This window comes from Somniosus microcephalus, chromosome 4 (assembly GCF_052327205.1).
Source record: "Somniosus microcephalus isolate GS21.2 chromosome 4, FLI_Smic_1.0, whole genome shotgun sequence".
NCBI classification, from domain to species: domain Eukaryota; kingdom Metazoa; phylum Chordata; class Chondrichthyes; order Squaliformes; family Somniosidae; genus Somniosus; species Somniosus microcephalus.
The window spans coordinates 57,145,988-57,162,121 of NC_140990.1; the positions used below are offsets into that span (position 1 = coordinate 57,145,988).

Consider the following 16,134-nt stretch of genomic DNA (forward strand, 5'->3'; position numbering starts at 1 on the left):
GCTCCGTGTGTGGGAAGAGATTCAAACGTTCATCCCACCTGCTGACACACCAGCGAGTTCACAAGTGACTGCAAGGGTTGGATTCTGCTGTTATTGCTGCTGTTAATCACATCCAGGACTAAACCACGTACATTCTGACATTTGAGGTTGGTTTCTGCTGATCTTAAACTCCAGCCCAGTTATTGGAGTTATTAATATTCTGGATATTTGTCGAATAAATCAGCTTTGCTTCAAATACACAGTGTGTTGAATATTTGATTTCTCCAAGATAAGAAGAGACTAATTGATGTCCTGTTACTGTCTGCTCCATTTTTGGGCCTTTTCTCCTTTCTAACTCTAGATTATTTCAGTTCTCATACCTTTGGTTACTCTCATGGACAAGTCCCAGCTCCCCATACATTCCAGAATGCCTCTCCTAACCTTGGTATCCAGGGAAGGTATCGGTAACACACCCAGGATCACTAAACACAGAACTCAATCTGTTAATTACTTTCAGCTACTGGGCTTAGTGTGTGACCCACAGCATCTCTTACCTTCGATGTGTGAATAGAGCATCACGCCTGCAAACTTCGTTTTGAATTTGCCTGGGTTTTCTGATAAGCGTGTCCTGGGGCCCAGTGGGCTTTCACTGCTCCGGGGTATTTCCAGGCATGTCCTCACTGCCCCTGGAATTCCCACACATTGTCCCCTGGGTGTGAGGCCAGCGCTCTGTGCCTTTAAACACTGGAGTGAAGCCGAGTCCTGCAGGCACACAGTCACCAGGAGGAGTTTCTAACTGTCCAGACCGACCTTTTGGGGAGATTATCCCACTTTTGGGCCGGTTGTGGTTTCTTCCCATTGTCCCGTTGCTTGTTCCCTTGGATTGGATCTTTATTTGTTCCCTTTGGTTTGGTTTCAGTTTCACTGCTGGACGCATCACTCAAAGCACTTTGTCTGATCTGCCCTGGGAATGAGCAGACTCCTCCCTCACCTCCCACACTGCACCATCTATGTTTAAATGAGGGGAGAGTGTAAACCCGGGGAGTCCGCCGTATTCACCGGGCGAAATGTACCAGTGGCAGCGATGGACCAGGAGTGGAGTTTCAGCCCTGATATCTCACTCCCTCCACACAAGTCCAGATCAGCATCAGCCCCCCGCCCCGGGGTCACCTCCTCCACCCCTTGAAGACCAATCGGGTGAAATAAGGAGACCCTCTGTATAAAGAGACTCCTTGTGTTCTCTCCCACCACTCGAATCCCTCAGGTATCTGGGGAAGTGCACAGACTCACAGCTAAGGGTTCAACAGTCAATGGAAACACTAGGGGGGCAATGGACCCCCTGCCCAGAACCCTAAACGGTTCAAAAGGGACCAACCCAATCCCATTGGTGATCATTAAAGGTGGAGGGTGAGAGCACAGTGAGGAGACCCACTGAGTGAATGTTTCAAACCCCATCGACTCCAGCACCATCTCCAGAGAGACTCAACTCGGGACAAAGTCTTCTGAGAACGAATGGAGAGGGCGAGGGCTGGGATCAGCCACAGAACCTGCAGCCTGGGGAGCGTTTAATAGTCATCGGATCAAACCTTCCTCGCAAACAGTGGACAACCATCAACCACCTCAGAAACGGTCATGGTAGATGCTGCCACCTTCTCCATAGATGGAAGATTAAAGCATCCCCATCATGTGACTGTGGAGCTCCTGATCAGACCCTGGAGCCCATCATTGAGCACTGCCCTCAGAGGAAATTCACAGGCAGCCGACAAGATACCCACACTGTTACACAGGAAGCTTTGGCCTGGATATCTGACTTAGATATTGACATTTGATTTACTTTCCCACTATCATACGAAAAAAAAAGATTGGACTTTGTTGCGTCCGTGTAGAATAAGCCACAGACTGCTGGAGAAACGGTACAACAGGTGTTTACTCAACGTGGCTTACAGTGGAACTGATCTGTACAGATTACTACTCAGTGCTATATACAGGTGTGGTCACTGCCGGTACTGCAGTATACCTGAGCTGTAAAAGGTAGTTTGTTGAGGCTGCTGCGGAACACGAATGGAGGCCGAACCGATCTGAGGAACACATGGCTTTTATTACATTCTCTTGAGAGATGGCTGCCCCAGCTCCCCTCTCTGCTAAACCCGAAAACAGAAGGAGGGCGACGCCCGCGCTTTTGAGTACACACAGGGCGACGCCCGCTCCTTTGTCATGCCTTAAAGGCAGCATGCTTCTTAAAGGCAAGGTGCCCGATTTATTGTCCACGAACGGAAAAGTGGATTGCGCCCGTTTAGGTGGCGATCCGCCACACAGCTCCCCCCAGATTCCGCTTAGGAGGTGTGGACGAGACGGTGCGGCGGTCTGATGGGCCGGCCGGAGCGGCTCTTGTAGGACGCCGGTGGACGTGGAACGGCCGGGCGTGGAGCAGCCGGGTGTACTGGCTTGAGGGCAGGTCGGCCGCGTGGCGGTGGACGAGCTACTGGGACCTGCTCACCGGGCTCCGAGTGTGCTGGCTTGAGTCGGTCAACTGACACTTTTCAGTCCTGTCACCCACTTGTAGGTCAAAAAATTTGTCCCCAGCCTGTAGCACTTTGTAGGGCCCATCGTACGGGGGTTGAAGGGGTCCGCGGTGGGCATCATGCCGGACGAAAACGAACCGTGCCTGGCGCAGGCTTAGCGGGACGTGTGAGGTGGATTCGCCGGGCCGGGCAATGGGCACCGGGGCGAACTGTAGCGCCGGTGAGGCAAAGTCGTGGCGTTGCTGGTCGGCTGACCAGGGTGTCGTGGCGGTGGGCAGGAACTCGCCGGGTACGCGCAGCAGCTGGCCGTACACGAGCTCTGCTGCCGATGCGTGGAGGTCTTCTTTAACCGCGGAGCGCAGGCCGAGGAGGACCCACTGGAGTCGGTCGGTCCAGGTGCCGTCCTGGAGGCTGGCTTGAAGAGATGCCTTCAAGGATCTGTGGAACTGCTCACACAGTCCGTTGGCTTGGGGGTGGTACGCTGTGGTGCGGTGAATGGTCACCCCGAGATTGCATGCGATGGCGGTCCAGAGTTGAGAGGTAAATTGCGGACCTCTGTCCGACGTCATGTCGGAGGGGATGCCGAACCGTGCGACCCAGGTCTGACGAAGGCTCTGGCGATGTCGGCGGTGGTGGTAGAGGTCAGTGGAATTGCCTCGGGCAAGCGCGTGGTGCGGTCGACGATCGTCAGCAAGTGCGTGTGGCCTTGCGACGGCGGCAGGGGCCCAACGATGTCCACGTGGATGTGGTCGAATCTACGTGAAGGGACGGTGAACTCCTCGAGGGGTGCTTTCGTGTGTTGCTGCACCTTGGCCCGTTGGCAGGCTAGGCAGGAGTTGGCCCAAGTACGCACATCCTTGCGAAGGCCGTGCCAGACAAAGCGGTTGGCTACCAATTTGATGGATGCGCGGGCGCCGGGGTGGGAGAGGTTGTGGAGAATCTCGAATACCCGGCGGCGCCAGGACGCTGGGACGACGGGCCGAGGTTGAGATAGGGATATGTCGCACTTGACCGTGACTGCGGTCGGGCCGCAGGCGACGTCGGCCAGGCATAGCCCTGGTAGGTTGGTAGGTGCGGAGAGCAGATCAGGGTCCGTGAGCTGGTCTGCGAGTTGAGCGTAGTCGACTGCCAGGTGTGCGGCGTGGATGGCGGGGCGGGAGAGGCAGTCGGCTACCACGTTGTCTCGGCCGGAGACGTGTTGGATGTCCATGGTGAACTCGGACACTGCCGCGAGCTGGCGCTGCTGCCTGGCGGACCAGGGGTCGGTTGTCTTTGCCATTGCGAATGTCAGGGGTTTGTGGTCGACAAACGCAGTGAAGGGGTGGCCCTCCAGCAAAAACCGAAAATGGCGGACTGCCAGGTACAGCGCGAGGAGCTCGCGGTCAAAGGTGCTGTACTTGACCTCCGGGGGGCGTAGTTGGCGGCTGAAGAAGGCAAGTGGTTGCCAGGCGCCGTCGACCCACTGCTCATACACGACGCCGACCGCGTGGTCGGAGGCGTCCGTGGTGAGCGCTACTCTGGCATTGGGCCGTGGGTGCGCGAGCAGGGTGGCGTCAGCGAGCGCGGTCTTGGTGCAGCTGAAGGCGGCTGATACGTCTGCCATCCATTCGACCGCCATCTTGCCGCTCCTGCCGCGGAGGGCTTCATACAGGGACCTCATGAGGGACGCCGCTTTGGGGATGAAGCGGTTGTAGAAATTCACCATCCCGAGGAACTCCTGGAGTCCTTTGATGGTGGTGGGGCGGGGAAATTGCTGGACGGCCTGCACCTTGGTGGGCAGGGGAATGGCCCCAGCATGGGTGATGTGGTGGCCGAGGAAGTCGATCTTGTCCAGGCCGAACTGGCACTTGGCTGGGCTGAGGAGCCCATGGTCGCTGAGGCGCCCGAAAAGGATGCGAAGGTGTTCGAGGTGTTCCTGCTTGGAGGAACTGGCTACCAGGATGTCGTCCAAGTAGACGAACAGGAACTTCAGGTCCCGAATGACCGAGTCCATGAGCCGTTGGAATGCCTGGGCCGCATTTTTGAGGCCGAAGGGCATCCGCAGGAACTCGAAAAGCCCAAAGGGGGTGATTACGGCCGTCTTGGGGACGTCCGCGGGGTGGACGGGGACTTGGTGGTAGCCGCGCACCAGGTCGACTTTGGAAAAGACTGAGCGGCCGGCCAGTCTAGCCGAGAAGTCCTGAATGTGCGGCACGCGGTACCGATCAGGGGTGGTGGCATCGCTGAGGCGGCGGTAATCCCCGCAGGGGCGCCAACCCCCGCCTGGTTTGGGGGCGATGTGGAGTGGGGAGGTCCAGGGACTGTTGGAGCGGCGGATGATGCCGAGCTGTTCCATAGTGGCAAACTTGGTCCGCGCGATCTCCAGTTTGGCCGGGTCCAGCCGACGGGCGTGGGCGTACACTGGGGGGCCTGTGGTGGGGATGAAGTGTTCCACCCCGTGTTTGGCGACCTCCGCGGAGAAGGTTGGGTTGGTGAGGGCCGGGAATTCGGCCAGGAGTGCCGAGTAGTCACCCGTGGCCCGGGCGTGGCACTGTGACGCCATGTCGGCGGGTTGACGGGGGGCCATGGCGCCCAGGATGGGGGAACATGGTGTTCATGTCCACGAGGCGGTGTCGAGGGATGTCTACCAGTAGGCCGTGGGCGCACAGGAAGTCTGCGCCGATGAGAGGGGAGAGTACCTTGGCAGTGATGAACTCCCATCGGTAGCGGCGACCAGCAAGGTCGAGGGTGACTGTGCGGGTGCCGTACGTCCGGATGTCCGAGCCGTTAGAGGCAGCCAGCGCCTGTCCTCGTTCCCCCTTTTGGATGTCGAGGGCGGAGGCCGGGATGATGCTGTGCTGAGCTCCAGTGTCGCACAGGAACCGGCGGCCGGTTTTGTCATCCGTGACGTACAGCAGGGAGCCCGCGTGGCCCACGGCCATCGCGGGGGCTGGTACGGGGGCGGACTTGAAGGAGCAGGGAGGTGTGCCCTGGCGCTGAACTGTGCGTGTTAGTAACAGTAGCCCGGGTTTGTGGGGCGCGAAGGCCCTGTGGGCCCCGTGGCATGCCCGGTGAGGGGCGTGCCCAGGCTGTGGCTGCCAGGTCCGGAGCGACGTCGCGGCTGGAGTGAGCGGACAGCAGCTTGTTGGCCTCGTCGGCCAGGGCTTCTAGGTCCGTGAGGCCAGACGCCACGATCGCTGGGCGGATGCTGGGAGGTAGCTGGCGGATGAACAGCTTGCGGAAGAGGGACCCGGGTGGGCTCTCGTCGGTGAGTGAGAGCATGTGGGAGAGGAGGTCTGATGGTGAGGCGTCACCGAGGCCTGGAAGGTCGAGGAGGCGGCAGTTTCGCTGGTATGTCGAGGTCGTAAATTTTTTAAGGAGCGCGGCCTTAAGATGTGCATACTTGCCCTCCTCTGGTGAGTTCTGCAGTGCTATCCAGACCTTCGTGACTGTGGAGCTACCGAGTGATGCGACGAGGCAGTCATACTTCGTTCCATCTGTGGTGATGTGTCGCAGCCGGAATCGGGACTCAGCTTGGAGGAACCAGGCTTCGGGCTGGTTTTCCCAAAACTCCGGCAGTTTCACGGAAACTGCGTTCGTGTCCGCCATTGCAGTGCTCGGAATACGTTCTGAGCGTCGGGGTCACCAATGTTGAGGCTGCCGCGGAACACGAATGGAGGCCGAACCGATCTGAGGAACACATGGCTTTTATTACATTCTCTTGAGAGATGGCTGCCCCAGCTCCTCTCTCTGCTAAACCCGAAAACAGGAGGGCGACGCCCGCGCTTTTGAGTACACACAGGGCGACGCCCACTCCTTTGTCATGCCTTAAAGGCAGCATGCTTCTTAAAGGCAAGGTGCCCGATTTATTGTCCACGGACGGAAAAGTGGATTGCGCCCGTTTAGGTGGCGATCCGCCTCAAGTTCCCCTTAAAGGTATATACATTACAATTCCTCCCCTTTTAGATTAACAGTACCATAACACTCATTTAACAATTAAATATCAAACTAATTACAATTAACACTTTTAACATGCAACATTAGCTGAAAATAGTCTATTTATATATTCAGTCTTTGGGGAGGCTTCCTGATCCTTTCTGGATAGCGTCTTTCCCGAGTGTCTTGCTCTTGGTGCGGAGATGATTCTGGCCCCCTGTCGTCGGTTGGTTCACCAGCTTCCGATGCTACTGTTTCTGGGGTAGATGCGACCTGTACGTCGGGTTCATCACCAGGTACGTATGGGCGAGGCATGGGGTTGACTTGTTCCTGTGACTCTAGGATCTGGTCAGCATGGCGTCTCACGATGCTCTCCCCAACGTCCACTGTGTACATTACTGGGCCCTGCCGTGTGCATATCGTTCCTGGCTGCCATTTTTATGTTCGGTAGTCGCGGGCCAAGACTGGTTGCCCTACATTGAAGCTCCTTGTTGGCTTCTCATGGATGTGCTGGAATTGCTTACTCTCAACATCTCTTCGTACATTTGGTCTGAGCAAATCCAGGTGAGACCTTAACCTTTGGTTAAAGAACATCATGGCTGGGGCCTGGTTGGTGCCTGCATGTGTCGCATTCCGGTAGGCGAACAGGAAATTGTCCACCTTGTGCTGCAGCGGAATGTTGTCATTGTACATAGCCTTTATTGCCTTAAAGGTTTGTACGAACCTCTCAGCCAATCCATTTGTGGCTGGATGATACGGGGTGGATGTGTAATGCCTTACCCCATTCATTTTCAAGAACCTCTGGAACTCTTCGGACACAAACTGTGGTCCGTTGTCGGAGCAAATCTGTTCTGGCAAGCCATTCCTGGCAAAAATGGTCCATAGAACTGCAATAGTTTTCTCCGTGGTGGTGGAGGACATTTTGATGACCTCAGGCCATTTCGAGTGCGCATCCACGGCTATTAAAAACATTGAGTCTATGAATGGACCAGCAAAATCAATATGCACCTGTTGCCATGGAGATGAGGGCCACTCCCATGGGTGTAGAGGGGCCTGTGGTGGTGCATTTTGGACTTTCTGGCATCCTGAGCAGCTCTTGGTCAGGTCCTTGATTTGTTTATCGATTCCCGGCCACCACACATAAGCCCTGGCTAGGCTTTTCATTTTTACCCCTCCCAGATGAACCTCATGAAGCTCATTGAGCACTCTATCCCTTAACTTGGGTGGAATTACCACTCGGGATCCACACATCAAGGTCCCCCGGCACACTGACAGCTGTTCTCTCCTTGTCGAGAATGCTGGCAACAGTGAGTTGCCATGTGCTGACCATCCCTTCACCGTCAAATCATATACCCGAGACAGTGTTGGGTCATTTCGGGTTTCCTTTTCGATACAAGCGTTAGTTACCGGTAGGTATTCAACTATAGTCGAATGGAATATTTCGACAGGATCCACTGCTGGTGCTTTCTCCGCAGTAGGCAGTGGCAGGCGTGATAGCCCATCAGCATTTCCATGCTGTTTCGTGCCCTTATATTCAATCTCATAGTGGTGCGCCCCTAGAAAAAGTGACCATCTTTGTAGTCGTTGCGCAGTCATCACCAGAACGCCCTTCTTCGGATTAAAAATGGAGACAAGAGGCTGGTGATCAGTCAGCAAGGTGAATTTCTGCCCGTGCAGATAGTGATTGAACTTTTTCACTCCCCACACTAGGCTGAGGGCCTCCCTGTCAATCTGGGCGTAGTTACGCTCGGCTGAGGTTAGTGATCGTGACGCAAAGGCTATTGGCCTCTCTGAGCCGTCCGAGAATTTGTGCGACAGCACCGCTCCAATGCCGTAGGGTAACGCATCACATGCCAGCCGAATTGGTAATGCCGGGTTGTAATGGGCCAATACCTCTTTCGATGTGATTAGTGTTTTGCTCTTCTGGAAAGCTCGTCTACATTCATCACTCCACTTCCATGGCACCCCAGTTTGCAGTAGGGTGTTCAGTGGATGTAGTATTGTAGACAAATTTGGCAAGAACTTATGGTAGTCGTTTACCAGCCCGAGGAACGACCTCAGTTGTGACACATTTTCCAGTGCTGGAGCCTTGACTACTGCCTCAATCTTCTCTGGGGACTTATGTAACCCCTCTTTATCGATAACGTGGCCACATTAGGAGATCTGTTTTCTAAAAAACTCGCATTTGGGGCGGTTAGCTCGGAGCCCATATTCCTGCAATCTAGTGAGCACTTGCTCCAGGTTGACAAGGTGATCACTGTCATTTTTGCCCGTGACCAGGATGTCGTCTAAATAACACTGGGTCCCTGGGATCCCTTGCAGGACTTGTTCCATTGCCCTCTGCCAAATAGCCGGAGCTGATGCTACCCTGAATACCATCCGGTTGTATTGGTAGAGACCTTTATGGGTGTTGATTGCGAGGTATTTTTTTGATGCTTCTTCTACCTCCATTTGCAGATACGCCTGGGCCAGATCAATCTTAGTGAAGCGTTTCCCTCCAGATAGCGGGGCGAAAATATCTTCAATCTGCGGAAGTGGATATTGTACGGTGTGAAGGACCGGGTTCACTGTTATCTTAAAGTCCCCACAGATGCGAACCTTCCTTGGTTCCCCAGGCGTGCTGCTCAATGACTTTTTCATCACAGGAACGATGGGTGTAGCCCACTCGTTCCAGTCTACCTTGGACAGTACACCTGAACGTTCCAGACTCTCCAGCTCTGCTTCGACGGCTGGGCAGATCGCATAAGGTACCGGTCTGGCCTTAAAAAATTTTGGGCTTGCGTTTTCTTCAATTTTAATTGTCGCTGTCATGCCTTTTACTGTTCCGAGTCCTTGCTGGAACACTTCTTTCGCATCAGTTTGGATCTTTGACAGTCGCCCAGGTGTGACGTCGTCATCCTTTTTGTCAGCCACAGTCAGTGCCTGTATGGAATGCCAATCCAGTTGTATTTTCCGGATCCATTCACGTCCCAGTAATGGTGGTCCTTCATCTTGCAATACATACAGGTCTAGTTTTGGTGTTTCCTTACCGTTATATATAATGGTCACCCTTATTTTTCCTTTAGGGTAGACATTTTGCCCCGTGTACGTCTTCAAAATAATTTTTGTGTCTCTTAAGGGTATGTGTGAGAATAGCCGCTCGTAGTCCCGTCGGTTTATGACTGTTAGGGCTGATCCTGTGCCCAATTCCATCTTTACCTGGACTCCTGCTATCTTGAGAGTGACCCAAATGGTTCGGTGATCCTCCGTTGTGATCACATTATGTAGTTTCAGACAACTCAGTTCCCTGCTTTTGGAGTCGTTATCACTCTTTTGTTCGCCTGAACTGTTCTTCGTCATCTTATGTACCTTCTTGTACTTTCCTTTGGTAGGTTTCTTATTGCTGGTTTTCTTTCCCGACCTGCAGACTCGTGCTATGCGTCCTACTTATCCACACTGTCTGCACACTTTGTCTTTGAACCAGCAATCATTCTGGTCATGTGTTGTTCTGCCGCAGCGATAGCACTTCTCTGTTCCATATGACATTTCGTTTGTGCCATATTCTTGCTGTCTCTGTTGGATGACTGGGCGGTTGCCCGTGGTCAACGCCCGAGTCTCTGGCCTTGACCTCCAATCCACTGATCTCCAGGAACGAATCCCCGGGAGGTGATGCAGAGTTGCAGGTAGGTTCGAACTTCCCTCATCGCCAATGCTGCGTCCGTGTATAATAAGACACAGACTGCAGGAGAAACGGTACAACAGGTGTTTACTCAACGTGGCTCACAGTAGAATTGATCTGTACAGATTACTACTCAGTGCTATATACAGGTGTGGTCACTGCCGGTACAGCAGTATACATGAGCTGTAAATGATAGTTCCCCTTAAAGGTATATACATTACAGACTTTATCTGAGAGTCTCCTTCAGACAGAGTCTGTCTGATCAGGTGGGGATCGGCGAATCAGACCCATTCAAGTGAAGGTTTACATAATATCTTTGAATCACCATTGAGTGGGGAGGTGGGTCTACAGGGTATGTCCCTAGGAACCCTGGTCTGTTACAGGATAAGGGAGATGGGTCTGTAGGGGTCTGTCCCCAGGAACCCTGGTCTGTTACAGGATAAGGGAGATGGGCCTGTCCCCAGGAACCCTGGTCTGTTACAGGATAAGGGCGATGGGTCTGTCCCCAGGAACCCTGGTCTGTTGCAGGATAAGGGAGATGGGTCTGCAGGGGTTGTCCCCAGGAACCCTGGACTGTTACCGGATAAGGGAGATGGGTCTGTGGGGTCTGTCCCCAGGAACCGTGGTCTGTTACAGGATAAGTGAGATGGGTCTGTCCCCAGGAACCCTGGACTGTTACAGGATAAGGGAGATGAGTCTGTGGGATCTGTCCCCAGGAACCCTGGTCTGTTACAGGATAAGGGAGATGGGTCTGTCCCCAGGAACCCTGGTCTGATACAGGATAAGGGAGATGGGTCTGTCCCCAGGAACCCTGGTCTGTTACAGGATAAGGGAGAAGGGTCTGCAGGGGTCTGTCCCCAGGAACCGTGGTCTGTTACAGGATATGGGAGATGGGTCTGTGGGGTCTGTCCCCAGGAACCGTGGTCTGTTACAGGATAAGGGAGATGGGTCTGTAGGGGTCTGTCCACAGGAACCCTGGTCTGTTACAGGATAAGGGAGATGGGTCTGTCCCCAGGAACCCTGGTCTGTTACACGATAAGGGAGATCGGTCTGTCCCCAGGAACCCATGTCTGTTGCAGGAGAAGGGAGATGGGTCTGTCCCCAGGAACCCTGGACTGTTACAGGATAAGGGAGATGGGTCTGCAGGGGTTGTCCCCAGAAACCCTGGTCTGTTACAGGATAAGGGAGATGGGTCTGTAGGGGTCTGTCCCCAGGAACCCTGGTCTGTTACAGGATAAGGGAGATGGGTCTGTGGGGTCTGTCCCCAGGAACCCTGGTCTGTTGCAGGATAAGGGAGATGGGTCTGCAGGGGTTGTCCCCAGGAATCCTGGACTGTTACCGGATAAGGGAGATGGGTCTGTGGGGTCTGTCCCCAGGAACCGTGGTCTGTTACAGGATAAGGGAGATGGGTCTGTCCCCAGGAACCCTGGACTGTTACAGGATAAGGGAGATGGGTCTGTGGGGTCTGTCCCCAGGAACCCTGGTCTGTTACAGGATAAGGGAGATGGGTCTGTCCCCAGGAACCCTGGTCTTTTGCAGGATAAGGGAGATGAGTCTGTGGGGCCTGTCCCCAGGAACCCATGTCTGTTGCAGGATAAGGGATATGGGTCTGTAGGGGTCTGTCCCCAGGAACCCTGGACTGTTACAGGATAAGGGAGATGTGTCTGTGGGATCTGTCCCCAGGAACCCTGGTCTGTTACAGGATAAGGGAGATGGGTCTGTCCCCAGGAACCCTGGTCTTTTGCAGGATAAGGGAGATGGGTCTGTGGGGTCTGTCCCCAGGAACCCTGGTCTGTTACAGGATAAGGGAGATGGGTCTGTGGGGTCTGTCCCCAGGAGCCCTGGTCTGTTACAGGATAAGGGAGATGGGTCTGTGGGGTCTGTCCCCAGGAACCCTGGTCTGTTACAGGATAAGGGAGATGGTTCTGTGGGGTCTGTCCCCAGGAAACCTGGTCTGTTACAGGATAAGGGAGATGGTTCTGTGGGGTCTGTCCCCAGGAAACCTGGTCTGTTACAGGATAAGGGAGATGGGTCTGTGGGGTCTGTCCCCAGGAAACCTGGTCTGTTACAGGATAAGGGAGATGGGTCTGTGGGGTCTGTCCCCAGGAACCCTGGTCTGTTACAGGATAAGGGAGATGGGTCTGTGGGGTCTGTCCCCAGGAACCCTGGTCTGTTACAGGATAAGGGAGATGGGTCTGTCCCCAGGAACCCTGGTCTGTTACAGGATAAGGGAGATGTGTCTGTGGGATCTGTCCCCAGGAACCCTGGTCTGTTACAGGATAAGGGAGATGGGTCTGCAGGGGTTGTCCCCAGGAACCCTGGTCTGTTACAGGATAAGGGAGATGTGTCTGTGGGGTCTGTCCCCAGGAACCCTGGACTGTTACCGGATAAGGGAGATGGGTCTGTGGGGTCTGTCCCCAGGAACCGTGGTCTGTTACAGGATAAGGGAGATGGGTCTGTGGGGTCTGTCCCCAGGAACCCATGTCTGTTGCAGGATAAGGGATATGGGTCTGTAGGGGTCTGTCCCCAGGAACCCTGGACTGTTACAGGATAAGGGAGATGTGTCTGTGGGATCTGTCCCCAGGAACCCTGGTCTGTTACAGGATAAGGGAGATGGGTCTGTCCCCAGGAACCCTGGTCTTTTGCAGGATAAGGGAGATGGGTCTGTGGGGTCTGTCCCCAGGAACCCTGGTCTGTTACAGGATAAGGGAGATGGGTCTGTGGGGTCTGTCCCCAGGAGCCCTGGTCTGTTACAGGATAAGGGAGATGGGTCTGTGGGGTCTGTCCCCAGGAACCCTGGTCTGTTACAGGATAAGGGAGATGGGTCTGTTCCCAGGAAGCCTGGTCTGTTACAGGATAAGGGAAATGGTTCTGTGGGGTCTGTCCCCAGGAAACCTGGTCTGTTACAGGATAAGGGAGATGGGTCTGTGGGGTCTGTCCCCAGGAAACCTGGTCTGTTACAGGATAAGGGTGATGGGTCTGTGGGGTCTGTCCCCAGGAATCCTGGTCTGTTACAGGATAAGGGAGATGGGTCTGACACAGCCCTCCACCCGGCACCTCTTATTACTGACTGGCAGCGATGCCCTTATTTATAGTTGGAGGGCGCAGCTGTGAGAAAAAAGCTCAGTGCAACCAATAAGGATTGAGTGTGAGCAGCACAGAGCCCATCAGATGTAGGGAGTATAAGAACATTAACATAAACATAAGAATTTGTAGCCGGAGTGGGCCATTCGGCCCCTCAAATCTGCTCCGCCATTCAATAAGATCATGGCTGACCTTCGCCCTCAACTCCACTTTCCCACCCTATCCCCATATCCCTTGCTTTCCCTAGAGTCCAAAAATCTATCTATCTCAGCCTTGAATATACTCAAAGATTCAACATCCACAGCCCTCTGGGCCAGAGAATTCCAACGATTCACAACCCTCTGAGTGAAGAAATTCCTCCTCATCTCTGTCTTAAATGGCCGACCCCTTATCCTGAGACTATGCCCCCTAGTTCTAGACTCTCCATAGAAACATAGAAGATAGGAGCAGGAGTAGGCCATTTGGCCCTTCGAGCCTGCTCCGCCATTCAATGAGATCATGGCTGATCATCTAAATTCAGTACCCTGTCCCTGCCTTCTCCCCATATCCCTTGATCCCTTTAGCCTCAAGTAATATATCCATCTCTTTCTTGAATATATTTAATGAACTGGCCTCCACCGCCCTCTGTGGCAGAGAATTCCACAGGTTCACCACTCTCTGGGTGAAGAAATTCCTCCTCACTTCAGTCCTAAATGGCTTACCCCTTATCCTTAGACTATGACCCCTGGTTCTGGACTCCCCGGCCATCAGAAACATCCTTTCTGCATCTAGTCTGTCCGGACTTGACAGTATTTTATAGGCTTCGATGAGATCCCCATTCAATCTTCTAAAGGGGGGCTTTTGGCAGTTACAAAAGACTAAAGATGGAGGAAGCCCTAGAGGAGTATAAAAAGTGCAGGGGCATACTTAAAAAAGAAATTAGGAGAGCGAGGAGGGGCCATGAAATAACACTGTCGAGCAAAATAAAGGAAAATCCTAAGATGTTTTATAAGTATATTAAGGGCAAGAGGATAACCAGGGAAAGGGTAGGGCCCATTCGGGACCAAAGTGGCAATCTGTGTGTGGAGCCGGATGATGTCGGCGGGGTTTTAAATGAATTTATTGCATCTGTGTTCACTATGGAGGAAGACGATGTAGACATAGAAATCGGGCAAGGGGACTGTGATATCCTTGAACATATTAGCATCGAGAGAGAGGAGGTACTAGCGGTTTTAGCAGGCCAAAAAGTGGATAAATCCCCAGGCCCAGACGAGATGTATCCCAGGCTGCTGTGTGAGGCAAAGGAGGAGATTGCAGGGGCTCTGACACAAATTTTCAGAACCTCTCTGGCCACAGGGGATGTACCAGAGGACTGGAGAACAGCTAACATAGTACCATTATTCAAGAAGCATAGCAGTGATAAACCAGGGAATTACAGGCCAGTGAGCCTAACATCTGTGGTAGGGAAATTATTGGAAAAAATTCTGAGGGACAAAATTAGTCTCCACTTGGAGAGGCAAGGATTAATCGGGGATAGTCAGCATGGCTTTGTCAAGGGTAAATCATGTCTGACCAATCTGATTGAATTTTTCGAGGGGGTGACTAGGTGTGTGGATGAGGGAAATGCTGTGGATGTGGTTTACATGGACTTCAGTAAAGCTTTTGACAAAGTCCCGCATAGGAGACTGGTCAAGAAGGTAAGAGCCCATGGGATCCAGGGTGCCTTGGCACGTTGGATCCTAAACTGGCTGAGTGGCAGGAGGCAGAGGGTGATGGTCGAAGGTTGCTTTTGTGACTGGAAGCTGTTTGTGATCTACATAAATGATTTGGATGAGAATGTAAAAGGTATGAACAGTAAGTTCGCAGATGACACGAAAATTGGTGGGGTGGTAAATTGCGAGGAGGAAAACCTCAGGCTACAGGACGATATAAATGGGTTGGTCAGATGGGCGGAAAAGTGGCAAATGGAATTAAACCCTGAAAAGTGCGAGGTGATGCATTTTGGACGGACAAATAAGGCAAGGGAATACACAATGAGTGGTAGGGCCCTAGGAAGTACAGAGGGTCAGAGGGACCTTGGTGTACATGTACATAGATCCCTGAAGGCAGCGGATCAGGTAGATAAGGTGGTTAAAAAGGCATATGGGATACTTGCCTTCATTAGCCGAGGCACAGAATATAAGAGCAGGGAGGTTATGATGGAGATGTACAAAACGCTGGTAAGGCCACAGCTGGAGTACTGTGTGCAGTTCTGGTCGCCTCACTTTAGGAAGGATGTGATTGCTTTGGAGAGGGTGCAGAGAAGATTCACCAGGATGTTACCTGGGATGGAGCGCCTCAGCTATGAAGAAAGACTAAACAGGCTGGGGTTGTTTTCCTTGGAGCAAAGAAGGCTGAGGGGGGACCTGATTGAGGTGTACTAAATGATGAGGGGCATAGATAGGGTAGATAAAGAGGAACTTTTCCCCTTAGTAGGGGGGTCAATAACAAGCAGGCATAGATTCAAGGTAAGGGGCAGGAGGTTTAGAGGGGATTTGAGGAGGAACTTTTTCACCGAGAGGGTGGTTGGAGTCTGGAACTCACTGCCTGAAAGGGTGGTAGAGGCAGGAACCCTCACAACATTCAAGAAGCATTTGGATGAGCACTTGAAATGCCATTGCATACAAGGCTAATGACCAAATGCTGGAAAATGGGATTAGATTGGACAGGGCTTGATGGACGGCGCAGACACGATGGGCCGAAGGGCCTCTTCTGTGCTGTATAACTCTATGACTCTATAACTCCAGTGAGTATAAGCCCAATTGACACAATCTCTCCTCGTACGTCATTCCTGCCATCCCAGGTATCAGCCTGGTGAATCCTCGCTGCACTCCCTCCATGGCAAGAACGTCCTTCCTCAGGTAAGGTGACCAAAACTGCGCACAATACTCAAGATGCGGTCTCACCAAGGCCCTGTACAGCTGTAGCAAGACATCCTTGTTCCTGTACTCGAACCCT

General features: G+C 53.2%; 1 pseudogene; it reads right to left on the reverse strand.

The window, feature by feature from the left end:
* Window positions 1-625: 625 nt before the first annotated feature.
* LOC147118964 (uncharacterized) overlaps window positions 626-16,134 on the reverse strand; it is a 32,168-nt pseudogene continuing 16,659 nt past the window's right edge.